Source organism: Miscanthus floridulus, chromosome 8 (genome assembly GCF_019320115.1).
Source record: "Miscanthus floridulus cultivar M001 chromosome 8, ASM1932011v1, whole genome shotgun sequence".
NCBI lineage: Eukaryota > Viridiplantae > Streptophyta > Magnoliopsida > Poales > Poaceae > Miscanthus > Miscanthus floridulus.
In genome coordinates this window covers 46516233-46540151 of record NC_089587.1, presented here as the reverse complement: position 1 = coordinate 46540151, position 23919 = coordinate 46516233, and the positions used below count along the sequence as shown (strand labels likewise).

Genomic DNA, 23919 nt, shown 5'->3' with positions numbered 1-23919 from the left:
TAACACATAAACATTGTGCTCATGACATGTTTTAGTAGATGATTTAGGGTGTAACACCGATGATGTTACAGTTGGTTAATGCTACCTCAAACTCTGCACATAATTTTTCATGGATTTCTTTCATTTCTTGTCGAACAACTGCCATCATACATTGCCACTCCCATTCTTTTTTGGCATTCCTCCTTGAACAACTTCTGTATGTGGCGAGGTCATCTGGGAAGGAAACCGCCCATGGAAAACGAGTCCAAATCCCCGTGTCCGACTAGGATGCTCTTTGTTTCTATGTGCCCGGGTGAGCTCATCCTCTTCCCTGTTAGGATTGAACATACCCTAAGCAACTTCATTGTGGACCGCCTAAACCTTTCGTGTGAGATCCTCAGCTGCAACATCCCGATAACATAGGGAGCCATCGGGGTTGAAGGAAATCCCCCTCGCACAAAGATACACTACATAGCCAGCATCCCATCCATTTGTACTAATCGTAACACCGCTCTGGGACAACTGTTCCACCTCCTCCTCCCACTCTAGGATTTTCCTCGTGTAGCCACGCGAACCATTGCGATGTGGGTTCCTATTTTTGTGGGAGTTGATCGTGTTTGCATCACTCTATTACTTTGCCTCATCTGATAGCTTCCAACTCACAAATTCTCTCCAATACTCCTCCTGATGTGGGTATTTACACAATTGTGTAACGGAAGATGGTGGCATATGATGGGTAACGGCTGGTTCATTCTCACACTGGTTCATCCAAACAAGAAATATGGACATTCCCATCCCCTCAACCAAATGGAGATGTAGAACCAGCCCATTCCATAAAATTAGAATAAACCCATCCGGTCATCCCCTAGTCCCTAATCCAAATGCAACCTAAGAATTAATGCTAATTGGTTTATTGTCTTGTTTGTGATGAACTCATGACCTGTGCTTATACAAGTTAAAACTAACTACGCACTACGGAGCCCAATTTGATGGTGTATTGTAACAATAATGTAAATGTTAGCAGACCGACCAATAATTATCAATATCCTGTTTTCACCTATATAACAACAAAGTCAACAAGCAAAAGAAAATGAAGGTAGTAGTTCGTTGGAAATGATTCCTTGTACGTGAACTGCCAATGCCATGGCGCCATGACGCCATCAATCTAGAAATTTTTTTATAGAAAGAAATTAATGATCTCTCTCTCTCTCTCTCTCTCTCTCTCTCTCTCTCTCTCTCTCTCTCTCTCTCTCTCCCGTTGTTGCCAGCTGAATGCCTGATGATTGACATATGATAGCTTGTCTACATATTGCTTATAAGTGCGTGGGCCATGTTTGGACAACCGAGCTTAGCAGGGGTAATAGCTAGAGCAGGCATTTAGCCAGGAAAAACCAAGATCATCAGCAGCTAGTGCTAGCTATGTTCCCTTCACTGTGCACAAGAAGGCGATGTTTAATGCCAATAACGTCGTTGCTGAGCCTTGCCGCAGTAACGACTTTGCTGATCATGTCCGCCGTAGCTGTAGCTGCCGAAGATCAATCTGCGCGGCCGATCGCGCTCCCTGGCTGCCCGGACAAGTGCGGCAACATCAGCATCCCCTACCCCTTCGGCACCAAGGAGGGCTGCTACTTCGACGCAGGCTTCTACATCAACTGCAACCTCTCCTACACGCCGCCGTCAGCCAGCGTCAGTGGCATCCTCATGAAGAACGCGAGCGGCTACTACTTAGAGAACCAAGCCGACATGCCTGGTATCAGAAACAACGACGACGGCCTCTTGTGGTTCCTTGACCTCATCGACATTGATGTTGCAGAGGGTGTGGCGCGGGTCAACGGGGCTGTCAGCTACGAGCCTACGACTGCAACGTGAACGAGACCTACCACTCCATTGGCGTCTTCGTCATCAGCCTCAAGCTCTCGCCCGTGTTCCTCTTGTCGACGACGAGGAACGCCCTGGTGGGCGTCGGTCAGAGCGTCGGCGCCCGTTTGTCAGGCCAGACTAGCAGCACCGCCAACTACTCTGCAACATGCAAGTCGCTGATCGACACGCCGTCGGTAGCGCAAAACGGGACATGCTTGGGGCTCGGCTGCTGCAGTGCAGAGCTGCCACCGGGGACCGACTTCTTTGCCGTCAGTATGGAACACCAGAACAACACAGGGTGGAAGACCACCCCATGCAGATACGCCATGGTGGTGGACAAATCCTAGTACAATTTCTCTGCACGGGATCTGTACGGCCACGACCTTTTCGACAGGAAGATGGTCTCTGATGGCGTCCCGCTCGTCCTCGACTTCGCCATCAGGAATGAGTCGTGCCTGGTCGGAGGACGGCTGCCCGCAGCGTGCCGTAGCAGCAACAGCGTGTGCGTCAACGCCACCCACGGCCCTGGGTATCTCTGCAAGTGCAACGATGGTTACGAAGGAAACCCTTACTTACCTGATGGATGCCGAGGTACGCAAACTTGTGATAATCTGTATTATGCATATACAAGCAGGCAGTTGGATCAGCTCGTTAAGACAAAATTCTGGTCACAATCCCAGAGTAGTGACGCTAGCAGAATGCCTTTAGTTCTCAATTGCTGCGCACATTTCTCACATACACCGGAAATAAAGTATGTGCCCATTTGAGTAATGTTAACAAAAACATGAGAAAGTAAATCCAACTACTTTCTTCGATTCAAAATATAGGTCATATTTATTTTATCCTAAGCTAGACATCTCTAATTTTAACTAAGTTTGTAGAGGACTTAACATACTAGACCAAATAAATGCACTATATTAAAACATATTTCATATTGATAGGTTTAATGAAACTAATTTGCTGTTATATATCCTTGAGCAATTTTCAAATTTATATGGGTCTTGCCATATTTGTTATGGGCTGATACGGTCGAAAGATTTCCACAAGTTAAGTTTTTGGCTAGTACGTACCCCTCTCTTAAAGTACGTAGCCATTGACTATGACAGCTCGGTGCTAGCTGCAAACTTTAGCCACACCAGGCATCTTGCTTGTCCACACATGCAATTTGTCCAAGTTTCATTCATTTCATTGCTACCTGCTTGATCTATTACGAGGATACAGATTCCGATCCCCAAAATTTCATGGGCATCAGCCGTTGTCCTTCTTGCCCTTGCCATGGTGACTGGAATCTGGATAATCATAACTTTGAGTGTTATCAGTTATTTGTATTCCCATATAAACAATGTGCTCAGCATATACAGCATAACTTTAGAATCTCACTACTATAAAATCAATTTCAGGAAACAATGAATTTCATTTTCAGAGATGTTATCTTTATCTGTCGCCTCTATAAATCATATTTAGACCCTAATACAGAAAAAATTTAACCATTTTCAAATGTGACACTATTGAGAGACCCGCCTCTGCAATAAGAACCGGCCAGCCCATTACCAGACTTTAGCCATCCAATACTTTTCTCTCTCAACTCCCTGATCGATCCACATCCACCCCTCACTTTGGGCTTCTTTGGGACCCCTCCTATATATCAAAAAAAAATCAGCTCCACTTCTTGTTCTCATTGCCAAACATGCTCGGCTCGACCAACTCCAATCCAAAAAAATCCTAGAGTTAGAGGCCAGCTCCAAGGATTTGCTATAGCTCCTCAAGGGGTACTCTAGCAAACAAGATTTTAGACCTCATTGCCACTATTTACACAGGGTGAGATATTGTCTAGGTCACCAAGCCTTCCCCTAACCACGATGTTGAGCTAGCCACAAAGGCTCTAATTTGTACAAACCAAGGTAAGTGTTGCAAGCCACTAAGGTTAATTGCATGGCTATTGAACTCTTTTGGTCACCTTGGTACCGGTGGCGGAGGGAAGGGGGGGGGGGGGGGGGGGGGGGGGGCTGGAGGGGGCCAGGCGCCCCCCAACATTCTGATTGGTCTACAATATAACCTCACGTTTAGCAACTAATGATGGTAATCAGTGCATGCACTTTGCCCCTCCAAACTCCAGTATAGGCGTATATGGCCTGTGTGGGTGCGTCGTTGGCAATTGCGTGGCTTTCCGTCACCTCCCCTATCCATATGCATGCCTTCCGACATGCACCCCGGCCGTCTCGCGCCCTACCAGCTGCTCTATCGCTATGCTTGCCAAGCCACCACACTGCAGTGGGATGTAGCATAAAGGCTATGAATCTACTAATGGATATAGAGTGTATAATTCTATACCTTAGAATTTTTCTTCATTAGATAAATGTATTTTCTGGAATGGATATATAGCTCATTTGCCTTAATTACTTGCTGACATTTTTTCACTCTTATGGTTTCTATTCGACGTGGCTATGTTCTGATTTTCTTTAGCTAGCAAATAATTAGAAATTGTTGGCTATGAGCTTCCAAAAAAATCTTCACATACACCTTGGCCCCCATGTTTGGATCCTAAATCTGTGCGGGCACCATGGCCCCCCCCCCATGTTTGAATTCTGGCTCCGCCCCTGCTTGGTACCGTTCATTGAAGTTTCTTCACCGAGGAACGGGTCTCCTCATTCTCCTGCATACCAAGTCGCAGCAACTCCCCATCAAGCCCGAAGTATCGATAGTGCCAGAGTAGCACCACACTACCAAGTGTCTCGGCACACCAAGATTACAAGGCCACAAAGCCTAGCTCTCTATAGCTTCCAAACTAAAGCCTAAGCACATTCTAGTCTAGCCCTAATAAGATTACATGCTTTGAATCAGCTGGTGCCAATTGTAATTTTGATACCAGTTGATAGAATTCACATTGATCATGATATCAATGATCAATTAGGGAGCAAGTCATATACCTTGAGCAAAGTGTAGTAAACAAATGTAAATATGCAATGCAATCCTATAGAAGGTAATGCCACATGATACTACAAGGGTTGGATATGTTATCAATACTTACCCACTTGGCATTGGTTTTGGCCAATATGTTGCACCTCTGTGGTATGCAACCCATGTGTGCTAACTCTCCATGTTCTGTGTAGTGCCACACATGACCTTCACAGCTTGGAGATCTAAACTCTTTGACTCCCAACCGTGTTCTTGGTCATCTCCTTGAGTACCCAAATAGGCTTGTTACATACTTACATCCCCAATCCTTTTGCCCAACCTTGTTGTCAACCACGTTGTCATTGTTTAGCTTCTTGATGATTTAGTTGATGCTCTTGATCATGTTCTTGTAGTTAGGATTGATGTACATTTTGTACTCCTTCCATGATTGGCTTGATCTTTACCCTCTCCATCTTATTGTCCTTGACTTTTAAGCATTGCAAGGACTTGTGGCCCTGTTGGTCACACTTGAACCATGAAGAGTTTATCCTTCCTAAAACTTCTTTGTCAGCTAGCATCATCTTCATCATTGCTCACTTATTCGTCACTTGAATTTGATTATTGACGCATTGGCATGTTGTTTCTCGCATGTTAAGCTCTAGATGCTTGGTGTAGGTGAAGAAGGATTATTGTTGATGTTCATGCAAAGCTCATGTGTGCTGAATTTGTTGATGCCATGATTGGTGGTCATCCTATCAAGATCCTTCTCAAGGAGAAAGGAAATGACCAAATTATTCCTCTAGATGCTGAAGAGATTGAATAACCTTGTAGATGTGCTCTACAAATTCAATTTTCCTGACACCTAATAATTTATTGATTTCATTCACAAGAATATCTAGGAGTGAGAGTATATCGTGTGCATTTTCATGCTCTTGTTGCTTGAAGCTATTAATCTTTTCAATGAGAAAATGGTAGTTTTAAACCCTTTGTACCTCGATGGTTATCTATACCATTCCAAAGCTCTTGTTTAATTGTACACAAAAACATGACTGAACACACCATCATATATATATATATATAGGAGGAAATATCGTTGATTTTGCAACCACATAAAATTTTATCTTAACCTTAGTCTGATTCTTCATGTCCTCTTCCATGAGACGTGTGTACTACACATCAAGCCTCTTTGATTGAAGGCGTTCCTACATAAGCACTTCCTAATGTGAAAACCCTATGTGATAAAATAGGAGCCATATCTATACCTATCCCCTTTGTCAAATTCTTCGCTCATTAAGAAATGAAGCCTAGATAACAATTCCAAATAAGATGATTTCATAAGTATGCTAATGGAACTAGCTTTAGCCTCATTGAAACATGTGAGATCTAGCTCTGATGCCACTTGAAAGGAACCTAGGGTGCCTTAGACCTAGGAGAGCCAAGAGGGGGAGGGGTGAATTGGGTATTCTAAAAACTTACCCTAGGGCTTTACTTGATTTACATTGGAGAAACAATAGACTACTCTAGCCAAATGTGCAATTATGTTTTCTAGTGTCCTCTACATATATACCAAAAACCTAAGAGTTTACAACCTAAACCTAAATCTATCAACTATCCTAAATGAATCTAGGAAAGGTAAAGGTCAAAAAACAAGCATACTATGGAAGATTAAATGTGATAAGTAAACATATCAAGCAAAAAGGGTAGACTCTGAAAGACACTGAGATGTATCCTATGGAGTCAGTTGCCAAAATGGACTACCTAGTACATGTTGAAGCTCTACCTAGGTACATTCTCGGTCACCAAGTCTTATGCTGGTCATGGTGTTGAGCTAATTAAATAGAAAGGCATTGCACAAACTAAGGCAAATGCTGCAAGCCACTAAGGTTTTCCATCACTACCAAACTATTTCAATCACATTGGAGCCATCCATTATGAAGTTTGTCCATCAAGAAAGGTCTCTCCTCATACCTCAACCATCATGTCACCACCGCTCCACAGCAAACTCAAATGGTCTACATCGCTAGAGTAGCACCAAGCCACCAAGTGTCCCAACAGACCAAGATTACAATGGCATAAAGCCTAGCTCTGTCTAGCACACAAGCAAAATCCTAACCACTTGTGAATCTATCTCTAAGAAAGATTATAAGCTTTGGATATGCACACTAAGATTTCATAAGGTGGATGACGTGTTGCAATACATGCTCGAGCTTTCTGTTGCTCTATTGTTCAACATGCTTTTGAATGGTCTATATGTAGCCCCAAAGAAACTAGCTAGCATTGGGAACAAATCTACAAAAGTAGTCACCAGATGATGTGATGGCTCCCAAGTCCGTGCAACTAATAGTCCAATGGGGTATCTAACAATTGATGGTCGTTGCCACTTGGGTCAATAAGGTCCAACAATACTAGATGATATGTCGGTTGGTCCCAATGCTCTACCATATCATCTCCATCAACCAACGTGCCCCTAATTTGCATCTGACAACCTGTGGCCTATCTTCCTTCATTTGGTGGATGATTTAGTGGCGTTGTGAGCGTCATCTTTTCATTGTCATAGGTATGTATCATCACTGTATGATACATTGGCCTTCCTTACTCCTCAATAGATCATTTTGTGCGCCCTAATTTCATTGGTTTTATCTCTACTAGCCGCTATATGATCAAATGTCTCTAATTTGTTTTATTGATTGCATACTCCAGTGAAGAATCTTCCCCATTTCTTCTCAATTTCTACTCTGATCTTGATCAAACTCTTTCCTTGCATCCCTACAATCTAAATAACCTTGTCTAACATATCTCAATACATATGTTAGTTCTAGTAATTAAGTTGTCCTATGTTGGATTAGAGGGAGGTTGTTATAATGATCCACTCTTGCAAGATTTGATACTGAATTGGAAGAAGGAATCCAAGAAGAGCTTCCAACCTCCAACCCCGGTGAAGAGGAAGGTTAGAGAAGATGAAGGAGCACCTTGGTAAGTTTCTACAAAAACCTTGGAGAGTTTGGATGGATTGGTATGTTGGATTGAAGCTTCATTGATGCCTTCCCAGTGCTTACCTTGTGTTGTAGAAGGTGAAGATGATGTTGATGAAGGAGTGGAGTGTGGAGGAATAAGATAAAGAGGCATTTTGCCTAGTTTTGGTGACTTATTCATGGCTGACAAGTGGGCCTAGGATGTCTTAGTGTCAGACACCTCACAAGTTGCATGTGGATAGTAAATTGATTCCAATGATACGAGAGGACTTGAGGTCTAATCCCCACATCCTTATAGTCAAAAGGACCTGGGGATCATACCCCAAGCCCCTAACCTAGTCAACAATAGGGATGATGTGGCTATCATTGCTACATCGATCTTACCCTGCCACAAGAAATTATGTGTTGGACTTAGAATCTTAAGGGCATTTGTGTTCATTAAAAAAGGGAAAGTATGGTTTTTTTACTTTGACTAAGTTTCCGTAGAAGGGTTCAACAATTCTCAACTTTGGTGCAATTATATTTTATGATGATGGAAACATCTTTTCTTTTATTCTTTAAGAATATATAATTTGTTGTCATATCCAAATAATAACAATTATAATATTCTACGCGTTATAATAGCCCGAGTAGGATGTTTCATTCCATTTTTTCTATCTTGCATGAAAGTGTATGTTTATTCTTTAATATATGTTCTTTTGTAGACATTGATGAGTGCGTGCTCCGAGATGTGCACCCTGATCTACGAGATACTTATCCTTGCTCTAGGATCTGCAAGAACACAATAGGAGGCTACGATTGTCAATGCGAACTTGGAATGAAAGGTGATGCAAAGAATGGCACATGCAAAATAGTGTTTCCCCTGATAGCAATGGTGGTTACATTCGGTAAGATTATCCAATAACCCTTACTGCATTTTAAAATTTATTTTTGGCCATTAAACTATCTCTTGAGTTTGATTTTACAAAACCTGACATATTTAGCCATAAGTCTGGTTTCAAAGGTGGTTTTATCTATATATGATTTTATAAATAATAAAAAATAAGATTAAGCGTCTTCAACAAAGCTCTAAAGGTCTTCATTTGAGGTGTAGATCATCTCCATATTTGTCCAAGTCCACATTTGCATCCTATTGAACTATATCATATACACACTTCCAAACATTATTAGTCCAATTGGTCTTGTTGACCATCAAACTCCAAAATCTAAGCTAAACCAATGTGGTCCATTTTCTTTACAAAGGCATGACAATATGTTGTGTGTACCCAAATTGTGGTCGCTTGCTACTACTGTAGCATAACCCATTTCACCTTCTTAGTAGACACCTACTATAGTGAATAAGGGTATGTTTGGTTCGCGCTCTGATAGGCAACTGGCCTCCTAGGTAGTGATCCTGGCTGCTAGGCGACAAAAATCAACGGTCTGGGATCCTTGACTGGTAGCCAAAGCTGCCTGGTTAGCTGACCAAACACGCTCTTCCTCCAAGGCATGGTTTGTCTCTTCCATGGCATCCTTGGTCACCTGCACCTGCAAGCACGCTCTCCTTCACCATGCGCAAGGACTCGATGTGACCTTGAAGGCATCCTTCTCTGGAGGCCCAAGAAGAAATATTTCCCCTACATTGTCTCATGGCTAGAGCAATTTGTGTAATAAGCTTAATTTTCTTTGTTTCTTTTTTTTGTTTCCTGAATCCCCGCTCTCCCCCTCCCTCCCCCTTTTTAAATTGGTATGACTCCTCTTGTAACCTCCTTGGTTGCTTTTTAATAAAATTTTCAGTAGGGGCTCTTGAGCCCCTCCTGTTCCCTAAAAAGGCATCCTTCTCTGGATATGTCTTTAGCTCCACAACACACCTAGTGTGAGCCTCGACATCCTCCTAGGCCTACCACAGTTGCTCCCCCAGCTCGACCACATGCAAGGGCATCCTCCTCCCACCCCACCTGAGGACATACAATTTCCGTTTTAGTGATGACATGTGGCCTTGCCAAGTGTTGGGGTTTAGTCCCACATCGTGTAGCGATGGTGGGGGAGCACAACATATAAGGCGGAAGAAGCCCCCACCTATTAGGCTAGTCTTTTGGGTTGAGTAAGGCCCAAAGGCCTTATATGTTGCAGCTCCGGTAGACCTGGGACCTATGGGAGCGCAGGCTCGTAACGAGCTGGGCCGGCTATAAGCCAGCTCCAAGATCGTGAACTCGGTGGTCACCACCGGTTCCAACAATTGGTATCAGAGCCCATGGTCAGAAAAGATAAACCCAATAAAAAATCTCAAGCTGTCACACATATGGTGGGGGCACCCCGATGTGTGACTAAGGGGGAGATTGTTGGGGTTTAGTCCCACATCGTGTAGCGATGGTGAGGGAGCACAACATATAAGGCAGAAGAAGCCCCCACCTATCAGGCTAGTCTTCTGGGTTGAGTAAGGCCCAAAGACCTTATATGTTGTAGCTCCGGTGGACCTAGGACATGTGGGAGCGCAGGCTCGTGGTAACGAGCTGGGCCGGCTGTAAGTTAGCTTCAAGATCATGAGCTCGATGGTCACCACCGGTCCCAACACCAAGCTCATGAGCATCACCAGGAGATGTGACCCTAGTGCATCGGCAACAACACGTCCAAGATCAAGCTCTCTTTTGGTGCTAAGAGGCACACCCCCAATAGTATCCGGAGGGATGTTCTAACTAGCAGCAGTGTTTTCCCCATCAATAGAAATAATGATCACTCATGTGATTGAGATGTGCGACACAAGCTTGGCAATGATATTAATGATCACCCATGTTGGTCTACATCTATTTGTAGGTTTGGTGACTGTCGCTCTAGCCTCATTTTTATTTAGGGGGGTTTCACCGGTTTTCCTTATGTGGTTACGAGGCTTTTGGACCTGATTTCGCTTATGATTTGGATCAACTTGATTCTTCTTGTCGGGTACCATAAAACGGGGTACCCCGAGTGTACACCAAAAGAGGCATTAAAATCCCATCAACGGCAAAGTTAGAGGGAAAGCCATGGGCTCATAACCGGCCCTGTCCGAGCTCACCCGGCTCTTTGCATCACCTCAGACCTCTCACGGGAGGTCTCGGCAAGGAGACGCAATCTCCGCCTTGCACGAGACCCCTTGCAGAAGGCCTCGGCAAGGAGACCAATCTCCGTCTCACGCGAGGCCTTATTCTCCGTCTCGCGCGAGGCCTTATTCTCCATCTCGCGCGAGGCCGGCTTATCCATAGCCCGTCGCCCCTGCCTCGGCCGGTCTTCCCGACAGCACGTCATGTCCCATTAACACGTCAACCACTCCCGCAATCTCAGCCGGACAACGGCTTGACACCGTGGAATGGCTGATGGAACATGAGGTTGCATCGGCGCCATACCGGCTAAAACAGGGCATGGCGGGGATTACCGGTCACTGTATTCTAACGCTGTGCCCACGATCAGCGCCCGCACTACACTGTGCCCCGCGATCCCTGCCTCGAAAACAACACGACATGGACAGCCTGGCCTGGGTCATCACCACCTCCGAGCCAGAGCACCAGATCAACCACTCTCTCAGGGCCTCAGCACTATGCACCAAGGTCTCAGCTATCTCGGGACTCATGTCTACCGAGACCCCCCCTGTGGTGCAGCCTTGGCACCGACCGAGCCTCGGCCTCACGCACAGTCAGTCCACAGCGACTCGCACGCTGACCGTAGCACCCACTCCGAGGCAGCCCTAGAGCTCCCATGACGCACAGGATCGGATGTGACCAGCACGCCGCCCCAGTGCTCCAAGGACGGACCACTCTAACGACTACGCCGCCATAGGGCTCGGACGTGCCACCTCTATTTGCACGACGCCGTATAGTTAGCAGATGTACTGTCCTAGTTCTCCCTTCAACTATAAAAGGAGAGGACTTGGGCCATTTAGGGGGAAGGGACGAAGAAAAACACCCTGTAACACACATATTTCCCTGCCACCTGAGAGCAACATCTCAAGCAACCCACATCACACCACACCGAGACCTGGGATTGGCTCCCTCTCTCACCTAGCTTGTATCCCCCTACTACAAGCATTTCGGTGCAAGGAATACAAGATCGATCCTCCAGACTGGACGTAGGGCTCGAATTGCCTGAACCAGTATAATCCTTGTGTCTCTTTGCATCACCATCTGGAATCAGGAACACGCAGGATAAATTCACTAGTTGGTTGAGGACCTCCCGATCCAAAACACCAACAGTTGGCGCGCCAGGTAGGGGCCTCTGCGTGTCAGCGTCATCATCCCAACAGGTTTCGGATGGCAGACCCCGTACGCCCGCTGCATCTCGGCACGGTGGTGTGGTTCGGGAGCCTAGAGTTCATGTCTCTAGGGCACGAATATGACATGGTACTTCTCACACCCCGAGCCCCGCCTGCCAGTGACGATGTCACGCATCGGCAGCCTAGGCGCAGGCGATGCTCGGGTGGCCGTTCTCGCCGCGCTCTCCAGGCACGATGCGAGCAAGATCATCCCAATGCCACACAAACCCAGGGCGACTCGCTGCTCTCCACCAGCACCCCATGACCAGCTGTTGGCGTAGGGTCCCTGGTTAGGGATCTGTCTAGCCTGAGCATGGACAAGGGAAAAACGCCGGTGGCACCTGACGACGCCCTGACATCAAGCTCCGCTCCACCAATCCTTGAGGAGCTAACTCTGGCAGAACAGGGCCCGGCGATGACACTATCTCCATACCCCTTCGGGTTGAGGAATGCTGCCACATCTTATGCTTACGCCTATGCTTCCGCTCACGCAGATCTCTCAGAGTGCCGCCAGCGCTTCGCTCTCAACTTTGATACCACCGCCTCGACCCACACGCACGCCGACTCCTCGAAGAAGGACGAGGCATGGGCTGGAGCAGATTTCTCTGACCTCCATGACCGTGAGACCATGCGCTGCTTCCCGACCGTTAGCAACTATTGCTTTGGCTACTCCGATTCTGATGGTGAAAGTACTTACGATCCCACTCGTGAGTGCTTCCATGTTGGGCTTGGGATGCCAAGCACGGGCGACGAGGATGAGGGGGTAGATAACCGCACTCTGCTTCATCAAGGAACGGGTGATGCTACGCCTTAACGTATTGTCCCACCGGCGGCACAGAATGAGAACCTTGCCCTCGGACAATTCCGGCGCCCGGACCTAGAACAACTCCGCGAGCTTCAAGCCAAGGTCGAGCAAGATGTATCACTGCCGAGGTAGGCCAAGCCCTGCTTTGGGACTTGCACGCAGGCGCCTGCAGGCACCATGCGGCGCCTCAGACGCTCATAGGAAATGCTTTCCGCCAAGGGTTTTACTGGCCGACGACACTCACCGACGCCACCAAGCTAGTACGCTCCTGCAAAGGATGTCAGTACTATGCTCGACAAACACATCTCCTGGCCCTGGCCCTCCAAACCATCCCCATCATGTGGCTATTTGCCGTATGGGGGCTCGACATGGTCGGGCCTCTGCAAAAAGCCCCCGGAGGCTACACCCATCTACTGGTATCAATCGACAAGTTCTCCAAATGGATCGAGGCTCATCCGATCAATCGAAACAAATCCGAGCAGGTAGTGCTATTCTTCACTGACATTATCCATAGGTTTGGGGTTCCTAACACCATCATCACCGACAACGGGACATAGTTAACCGGCAAAAAGTTCCTAACGTTTTGCAACGACCACCACATCCGGGTGGCTTGGTCGGCCGTAGGGCACCCAAGAACCAACGGCCAAGTAGAATGTGCCAATGGCATGATCCTACAAGGCCTCAAGCTGAGAATTTACAATCGGTTGAAAAAGTTTGGCAAGAAATGGCTCGCCGAACTCCCATCGGTCATCTGGAGCCTAAGGAACACTCCAAGCCGAGCCACGGGGTTCACGCCTTTCTTCCTGGTCTATGGGGCCGAGGCCATCCTCCCCACTGACTTGGAATATGGTTCCCCAAGGCTACAAGCCTATAACGAACAAAGTAACCGCACCACTCGAGAGGACGCCCTCAACCAACTGGAGGAAGCCTGAGACGTCGCGCTACTACACTCGGCTAAATACCAGCAGACCCTACGACGCTATCAGGCCTGGTGCGTCCGAGGCCGAGACTTGAAGGTAGGCGACCTGGTGTTGAGGCTAGCACAGAACAACAAGGGCCGCCACAAGCTGACCCCGCCATGGGAAGGACCATACATCATCACCCAAATATTGAAGCCCAGGACCTACAAGCTGACCAACGAGAAGGGCGAAATCTTCACCAACGCTTGGAACATAGAACAGCTACGTCGCTTTTATCCTTAAATTTCCAAGCATTGTATATATTATTTCTCGGAATACAATTAAAAAGCGTTCTTTAGTTGGTCTAATTTTTTGAGAAACCCCCCGAGCCCATCGTGGGTCTCGGCAATACAATAACACGGTAAGGGAGACTCGACTCTGCCTCGGCAGAACCAAGCCTCCCTCGGGGGCTAGATGGGGGACTCCCCCTAAGTCCCATGCACCATTCTTCAATCGTTTTTCGAAAAAAAATCCTACGCTAAGTCTCTAGCACGCTCTGACGAATCGGTTGTAAAAACCCCTCGGACCAAAGTCTGTTTCCTAAGCAAGAGGCCGGTAGAGTCGCGAGACGGTCCATGCCTCCGGGCTATGGCACTCCCTCACTACCTCTCACCCAAGGGGCGGCTTAGGCTCCAAGGAGGCGTTTTGCAAAAGAAATCTGATCAGAAGCGACAGAGGGCAGAGGCTCGGAAACATGAGAAAAACAACTAAGAAACACAACTACTTCAAAAAGAAAGGCCTCGACGGCCACAAGCGTTACGATACAAAGATAATTCCTACTCTATTTTTACATGGCCCCTTGGGCCCAGGTCAAGGCTCAGGGCCTCCAGCATCGGCAGATGGTAGGGGAGGGACCACCTCCTCTTCGAAGAGCATCGCCAGTGCCGTGCTAGGGCCTTCCGCCGCCTCCATCAGCTTCATGACCGCCGCATCGGCCTCCTCGTCGTCATCAGGCAGGACATAGCCATCACTAATGGCCAGGAGGTCAACGCCAACGTAATGAGAGGAGATGATGACCAACGAGCGCTTGACACCCATGTGCAGCACTCCTCGAAGCCACTCGCGCATCTGGCTGCTCAGCGCGATCAAACGGCTCCCAAGGGAGCTGCCTGACTGAACCTCTTTGACCTCCAAGGCCTCGCAGGCGGAAAAGGTGGCATGTTTCAGCGCCTCGTGCTCCTCGATCTCGGTCTCGAGCACCGTCTGCACCGCACTGGAAGCCTCAGCTGCCCGAGTAACCTCCGCCTCTGACTCTGCACCATGGAAAGTGGAATGAGGTTGAGTGAGGGAAAAAACAACCTAAATTAGGGGCGGAAGCCCACGGAACTCACCCTTGGCCTTCTGCTCCAAGCGTCGGGTCTCAACCTAACAGGCCTCGACTTTCTCCTTCCAGCGTAGGGCCTCAGCCCAGGAAGCCTCGGCCTTCTCCTTCAAGCGCTGGGCCTCGACCCGAGAAGCCTCGGCCACCCTGGAAGCTTCACTCCCTAGCTCTACGTCACACAAGGAAGTTAGGGAGCGAACCTAAGGAAAAGAAAACAAGACAAGGGGACTACAACTCACCCTCGACCATCCACCTCCAAACCACAGCCTCGGTTTGCAAGGCCTCAGCTACAGCAAGGGCCTCATCTAAGGCACCTTTCGTCAGCTGGTGCGCATTCTGTTCCGCCCCTAGCTGCCCCACGAGAGCGGTGGCCGAGGCCGTAGCTTCAACGGCTCGAGCCCTAAAGGCATCCCGCTCACTGGCCGCGCGGGCGAGCTCCTCCTCCAACTCCTTGACCCATGCCGCCAGAGGGGCAAGCTGCTCCTGGGCCGTGGCCGCCTCGACCTTCATGTCGGCACAACGAAGGCAGAGGTCCTCCACCTCCGCACTCCGCGCCACCAGGAGCTCGTTGGCACCCGCAAGCAGGCCCTTTTGCCGCTGGAGCTGGTCCCAGACATCCCTCTCCTGCCGGAGAAAGACCGACTTCCCAAGGGACCGAGTCTTGAGCTCTTGGGGAAGCAGAACAGGGGTCATTGATTGCAACAAAACTCAGGAAAAAAAAACAACATCGCGTGAGAAAAGAAAACATGAACCTGGGCGACTCCGGGCAGTTCGTCGGCCACCACGGATAGCGCCATCTGTAGCGACCACTCCACTAGCTAGCGGTATTGCTCAAAGGTGCCCCAGCGCCCACCCTCGGCTACGTCCTCGAGGGCGAACAGAGCCTCCCCCTCAGGGGCATCCCGGCTCCGCCACAGTACCCACGGGTGATCCCACCCGCGAGGCTCGGGTTGCGCCCGCACGAGGGCTGAGCTTCCCTCGCCCAAGATCAGAGCTGACTGTTCCACGGCACCGGTCTCCTTGGCATCGACCACCTCCCATGCCCAGGAAGTATCATCGGAGGAGATCGGATAGACCTCCGCCTCCCGGGAACTCTCTCGTAACAATGACGGGCCCTGAACCAAGGGCGCCACCAAGGCCTCCGCCGCCTTCATCTCCGCCTCCTGGACAGACGGCCTCACCGCCATCATGTCGGCCTTGGCGATCTCGGGGGCTCCGGCCTCCGCAATTATGGCCTCGACGGTCTCGGGGGCTCCAGCCTCCGCCATCGTGGCCTCGGTGGTCGCAGAAGCATCGACCTCCATTGCTGCAGTGGTCTTGGGTGCCCCGGCCTCCGTCGCCTCAGCCTCAAAGACCCCGGGGGCCTCAGCAACCAAGGGCACCCTGACCCCATCCAACTCGTGAGCCTCGCCCTCACGGGGTGGAAGCACTCCCTCCCCCGTCTGTGTCGGGGTCGCCTCGGCAGCCCCTCCTTGGGTGGTCGGCTCCTTCGGGTCGGCCCTCGCCGACGCCGCGCCGCGTTGTATAGCGGCTTGCGCCTTCACCACCCAGTGGGTGGAGGAGCCGGGGCTCACCTTGAGCGCCTTAAGGGGTGCCAAGGGAAGCTTGTCCGTAGGCCGCTTCCGACTAAGGAAAAATCACCTACAGGGTCAGCACGAGACAAAAGAGCAAACGGAAGGCACTACGACCCCACCAAAAATACACCTACCTCGAATGGGGCGGCAACCGCTTCGCCACGGCGACCCTCATCCGCAAAGGCGATGGCAGCGGTAGAGGCATCGCCTCGTGTCCATCGGCGCTGGCCGGTCCTCAAAGGACCCCGGCGCCCCATCAGTCCTCTACGGGGGCGGTTGTGTCGCCTTAGCCGTCCCTTGTTCCACCACCGCCGTCGAGCCCACCAGGCTGACGGCCCGTTTGCCCAACGCCCACACCCCGGGCGTGTTAGCATGGGCCCCGGAGCAGGCAATCGTTGACCCCGGGTCCGCTTCTCCATCTCCTCCCGGGAGTGCCAGGCTGCTTGCCGACACCCCGGGCACCACCTCCACTACGTCAGGGAGATAGTCCAGGTGACCTCGCCCCACCTCGCCCTTGTCATCCCCATCCGAGGCCTCCGTCGATAGCAATGGCGACAGGGATTCCTCCAACAGGAGGCCATCCTTCCTCTGTTGACGGTGGCGCTTGTCTAGCTCCTCGCGCATGAGGATCTTCTTTGTGCGCTTCGCCGCCTTGGCGTCTTTCTATTTTTTCTACGCGTCGACGTGTGCCCGGTTGATCACCCGCTGCCTCGCATCCTCAGGAACAGGTGGCAGAGAGGAGCGCACGTCCCTCATCCCCTGCAGGAACAACGAACGCGCATAAGGGAACAAGAGGTAAGGTGAAGCGGAGGAGGCTCGGGGGCTACAGCGGCACATGACTTACCAGCGAGAGGAACCCCCGTGATGGTCGCATCGCGATAGGGGTCAAGTTGCAGCCCCTCAGCTTTGCCTCTACCATCTCCCCCACCCGACGAATAATTTCCTCATCGGAAAGGGCGGAGGAGGACATCCGGATGCCCTTAATGGGCTCACCCGGCTTCATCTCGAACAGCCGCCACCACCGAGCCATCAGCGGCAGCACCCTCCGGCGGTGGAAGGCAGCCACAACCATGGCCACGGTAAGGCCACGGCCCCATAGCCTCTCCAGCCCCTCTAGAAGCGGTTGCAGCTTGGGCTGGTCGACCTTTGGGACGCCGTACTTCCACCTCTCCGGGCAGCTCCCCACGATCCACCTAGTGTAGGGGGGAAGTCCTCCGTCATCGTTACGAAGGTAGAACCAGCTCGTGTACCATCGGCGGTTGGAGGACGCGAGCTGGGCCAGGATGTAGAGGTGCTGGCGGTCCTGGCGCACTTGGAGAGTGCAGCCGCCGGCCCTCGTCACCTTCCTCGTACCCGATGTGCCTGTCGGCTTGGTGGTGTGCCCCGCCCAGAATAGATGGAGCCACAACTCCCAATGGGGAGCAATCCCCAAGTACCCCTCACAGATGACAACAAAGATAGCCGCCTGTGCGATGGAGTTAGGGTTGAAGTTGTGGAGCTCCACGCCGTAGTAGTGCGGGAGCGCCCGCATGAACCAATCCACCGAGACGCCGAGGCCATGCTCGTGAAAGGAGATGAAGCTCACGACGTAGCCGTCACGAGACCTCGGCTCTGGCTCACCGTACGGAGCAATCCACTCCGGCCTGGTGGGGTCCGTCACCGGGCGAAGGAGTCCGCTGTCGACGAGCGACTAGAGTGTCTCCACGGTAACATCGGAAGGATCCTAGGGGTCTGCCTCGACAACGACGATGCCACCGGCCATGAGTGCGATGGAAGGATCAGATGCGACTATGAGTTTTTCTCTCTCTCCCACGCTCTCGCTTTTTCTCGCTTTCTCCCTGGCTCGCTCTTCTCCCTTCTTCCCGGCACCCACTGCTCTAGCGACGGCTCAATGGAGGCAGAGCTAACGCAGGCAAGGTAAGGTGAGGAGGGGCGAGACTCTTCAAGTATTTATGCAGGGGGGAGGCAAAATGAACGGGCGATGAAATCAGGGAAGTTTCCCCCCGATCCGGCACAGTTAACCATGAGCTGATTTTCGCCGCCCACGTGCCCACTTCTTTCCCATTAATTGCGGGAACAGTTACGTCCCATCCATCACGTCACGCTCGGCCACTACGGCAGCAGGCGTCGTTTCGCCTCCCCAGGAAACCGCCTCAAAAGGCATGCCACCCATTGCCGAGCCAATGGGGAAGACATTCCCCCCGACCTATTCCTTTTAGATGAAGGAACCAGGCTCTGAGCCTATTACGGTCCAGGTGTTCGAAGGCTGGGCCCCAAGGGGTTTCGATAGCCGCCCTAGGACAACAGAGTCAGGGACGACCGCGGGCGAGCCTATACGGGGCCGAGGCCCAAGCAAGCGAAACGCTTGGGACACCCTAAGTCGTGTCCGAGACCAGCAGGGAAGTCTCCAAATGGGATCCCACCGAAGGGAGGCACCGAGCCACCGAGGCCTAGCGAACGGCCTCGGCACCCACTAGAGAAACCCTCTGGTACTCTTGGAGTGTGTCTCTAGACCGCTAGCCGTCCCCTAGCAAACAGGGCATGGGCCTCCACTCGGACTTACCCGATAATAGCTCACCGGAAGTGCCAACGTTCGTGCCCACCGAGGGTAGCCTGGCACATTCCACCCCTCCTTCCGAGCAAAAAGGAAGCATGAGGGTTGTACAAAAAAGTCAGGGGAACCCCCGACGTACCTCTCGCCCTGTGCAGAGGCTTGGGGGCTCTTCCTACAATCTTGCCGAGACCTAGCGACCTTGGTTTGCACTTGAGGGGCCTCGGCAAAACAACCCCTCCTTCCAAACGAAAAGGAAGCATGAGGGTCATACAAAAAGCCAGGGGAGCTCCTGACGGCCCTCTGCTCTGTGCGGAGGCTAGGGAGCCCTTCCTGCAACCTCGCCGAGACCTTGCAACCATGGCTCGCACCCAAAGGGACCTCGGCAAACAAACCCTCAAGCGCGAGGGGCGTATAAAAAGCCAGGGGAGCGCCCGACGGCCCTCTCACCCCATGCAGAGGCTAGGAGGCTCTTCCTGCAACCCTGTCGAGACCCAGCGACTTCGGCTCGCACCCGAATGGGCTCGGCAAACAAACCCTCCGTCTGAACAAAAAGGATAAGTGAGGGTCGAATAAAAAATCCAGGGGTCCCCCGACCACCCTCTTGCTCCAGGCGGAGGCTCGGGGGCTCCTCCTGCACCCTAGACAAAGACAAATGGTCTAAGTCTGCACTGGAAGTTTCGTTGCAAATACGATAAAGGGCACCGAACCCGTTACGGTCCAGGGGTTTGAAGGCTGGGCCCCCAGAGGTTTCGATAGCCGCCCCAAGGCAACAGAGTCAGGGACGACTTTGGGGCGAGCCAACGAATGGCCGAGGCCCGAGCGAACAATCGCTCGGGGCGTCCTAAGTCGTGTTCGAGACCGGTAGGGAAGTCTCCGAACGGGATCCCACCGTAGGGAGGCACCGAGCCACCGAGGCCCAGCGAACGGCCTCGGCACCCACTAGAGAAACCCGCTGGTACTCTTGGAGTGTGTCTCTGGACCACTAGCCGTCCCCTAGCGAACAGGACATGGGCCTCCACTCGGACTCACCCGATAACAGCTCACCGGAAGTGCCAACGCTCGTGCCCATCGAGGGTAGCCTAGCACATTCCACCCCTCCTTCTGAGCGAAAAGGAAGCATGAGGGTCGTACTAAAAGCCAGGGGAACCCCTGACGGACCTCTCGCTCCGTGCGGAGGCTAGAGGGCTCTTCCTGCAACCTCGCCGAGACCCCTGCGACCCGAACTCGCACTTGTGGGCTCGGCAAATATGATAAAAACTCCTCATTCAAACACGAAAAACAAAAAAGCCCCTGGAGGAATAACTCCACTCCTCCAGGGCCTCGGGGGCTACACCTGACGGGTGCGCTCGCGCGCACCCACCGAAACCTCAAGAAACAAAACACAATCCCTACGGGAGCGACTGCAAATCAAGTCCCGATAAACCCTTAGGGAGAATGCACTCACCCTCCCTGAGGCTCGGGGGCTACTGTCGGGTACCATAAAACGGGGTACCCCGAGCGTACACCAAAAGAGGCATTAAAATCCCATCAACGACAAAGTTAGAGGGAAAGCCATGGGCTCATAACCGGCCCCGTCTGAGCCCACCCGGCTCTTTGCATCGCCTCAGACCTCTCACGGGAGGTCTTGGCAAGGAGACGCAATCTCCGCCTCGCGCGAGACCCCTTGCGGAAGGCCTCGGCAAGGAGACCAATCTCCGTCTCGTGCGAGGCCTTATTCTCCATCTCGCGCGAGGCCGGCTTATCCATAGCCCGTCGCCCCCGCCTCGGCCGGTCTTCCCGACAGCACGTCATGTCCCATTAATACGTCGACCACTCCCGCAATCTCAGCCGGACAATGGCTCGACACCGCGGAATGGCCGACGGAACATGAGGTCGCATCGGCGCCATACCGGCTGAAACAGGGCACGGCGGGGATTACCGGTCACTGTATTCTGACGCTGTGCCCACGATCAGCGCCCGCACTATACTGTGCCCCGCGATCCCCGCCTCAAAAACAACACGACATGGACAGCCTGGCCCGGGTCATCACCGCCTCCGAGCCAGAGCACCAGATCAACTGCTCTCTCAGGGCCTCGGCACTATGCACCAAGGTCTCGGCTATCTCGGGACTCGTGTCTGCCGAGACCCCCCTGCGGTGCAGCCTCGGCACCGACCGAGCCTCGGCCTCGCGCACAGTCAGTCAACAGCGACTCACACGCTGACCGCCGCACCCACTCCGAGGCAGCCCTGGAGCTCCCATGACGCATTGGATCGGATGTGACCAGCAAGCCGCCCCAGTGCTCCAAGGACGGACCACTCCGACGACTACGCCGCCACAGGGCTCGGATGCGCCACCTCTGTTTGCACGACGCCGTATAGTTAGCACATGTACTGTCCTTGTCCTCCCTTCAATTATAAAAGGAGAGGACTTGGGCCATTTAGGGGGAAAGGGACGAAGAAAAACACCCTGTAACACACACATTTCCCTGCCGCTTGAGAGCAACGTCTCAAGCAGCCCACATCACACCACGCCGAGACCTGGGACTGGCTCCCTCTCTCACTTAGCTTGTATCCCCCTACTACAAGCATTTCGGTGCAAGGAATACAAGATCGATCCCCCAGACTGGACGTAGGGCTCGAATTGCCCGAACCAGTATAATCCTTGTGTCTCTTTGCATCACCATCTGGAATCGGGAACACGCAGGATAAATTCACTATTTGGTTGAGGACCTCCCGGTCCGAAACACCGACACTTCTATACCAAACTATAGGGACACCTTGCACTTTTGGAAGGTTCTTCAAAAAAAAGGAACTAAAGTTCCTATGCAATCTCAACTTGCCACCTTTACCTGTTTGATTAGGCCAACAATCCCAATTTAATTTATTAATTCCAAAAACTAGTTTTATCCATACTTTATTACTTAAATGAAGGGCAAATTCATCGATTGAAGCATAGTGAGGTTAATTATGTTATTATGTATGCAGGTATAATCGGTGTTGCATCTGCATTGTCTATTTTAGTATTGTTCAAGCTTTTGCTGGAGGAGAAAAGGAAGACAAGAGAGTTTTTCATTAAAAATGGGGGTCCTACACTTGAAAAGGTTAACAACATCAAGATATTCAAAAAAGAGGAGCTTAAGCCAATCATACAATCTCAGAACGTTATTGGAAAAGGTGGGTTTGGGCAGGTTTACAAAGGCCTTCTTGATAATCAGGTGGTTGCAATTAAGAAATCAATTAATGTAGACAAGTCGCAAGAGAAGCAATTTGCAAATGAGATCATCATCCAATCACGAGTTATCCACAAGAATATTGTCAAGCTCATTGGTTGTTGCCTGGAGGTTGATGTCCCAATGCTGGTTTATGAGTTTGTTCCAAAGGGTAGCCTTGATGACATTTTGCACAGCAGTCCCAAGGTGAGCCTCCGTCTAGACATTCGTCTAAATATAGCGGCAGGAGCAGCAGAAGGTTTGGCATATATGCATTCAAAAACCTCTACTACTATTTTGCATGGTGACGTCAAACCTGGCAACATACTTTTGGATGAAAACTTTGTTCCAAAAATCTCTGATTTTGGAATCTCAAGGCTTATAGCAATAGACAAATCACATACTAAATATGTGATAGGTGACATGGGTTATGTTGACCCGATATATATCCAGTCAGGCTTGTTAACGAAGCAGAGTGATGTATACAGTTTCGGAATTGTGCTGTTAGAGCTCTTGGCCAGGAAAAAGGCAGCTTTGGGTGAAAACAATAGTCTAATTAAAACTTTTCTTGACGCCTTTACACAAGAGAATGGGGCCATTGATTTATTTGATGAAGAAATTATAGCAGAGAAAGATATGGAAATACTTCGTAAGCTTTCCATGATTATCTCAGAATGTCTAAAGCTTGAAGTGGACAAGAGGCCAGAGATGACAGATGTAGAAGCACAACTTCAAAACCTGAAGAAAGCTTACAAACCATAACATATGGCGTTTGCAACCGTGGCGATGTCGAAATGACCTGTATCTGGCCTAAATATTGTGGTTCCTTTATTGTGTACTTCATGTAGAGACTCACGAGAGGAATTTTTCTGCTCTGGACGTTCGCTTTGGTTTGTTGCTCACTGCGTTTGCTATTATCCACGCTCCTTGTACTTAAATGCTCAATATTTGTTACTACCATAATACTGCCTCTGTTTAAAAATAGAGGGAGTATTCCAATATTAAGAGTTACATTACTGTGTTCGTAAGTGCAACACAATATATTCATGTGCGATATATATAGTTTCATTTCTCTCCAGATACTTTAATGCGTGTTTGTTTATTTCATTGAGATATGTGATATAGTTTTATTTGCCTCTGAATTATTTGCATAACTTGCAGTGCCTAAAATGGAGGCAGTATTCCAAGCATGTTTGGAACATAATGCGTTCTAATCCTCCTATGCCTAATTTGGGAGGGCTTCTTTTAAGACCGCTCCGGCTTCTTGAAAATCCTGTAAACTCTAGCAAAGAGCTGTTTTTCTCTCCCTCCAAAATAAACCGAAAGCCAGTAAAATCATAAAACAAGCTTCACCTGCTCTGGCTTATCTTATCTGAGTACTATAACAAAGAGTCGGATGGGACAAGCGTTCCAAACAGTCACTGGTTCTCACAAACTGTGTGGGCTCAAATTGATGGTCCAAGATCAAGCAGGACCCACAATGATTATTTACAAGTGCCATTTAACGCTTGCCTTAGTGCTCGGAGATGTCACATAATTCGGTCCCATCTT

General features: G+C 50.3%; 1 pseudogene; it reads left to right on the top strand.

Annotated features, from left to right (window-relative positions):
* The first annotated feature begins 1398 nt into the window (after positions 1–1398).
* LOC136468993 (wall-associated receptor kinase 5-like) lies at positions 1399–23130 on the top strand (annotated as a pseudogene).
* The last annotated feature ends 789 nt before the right edge of the window (positions 23131–23919 follow it).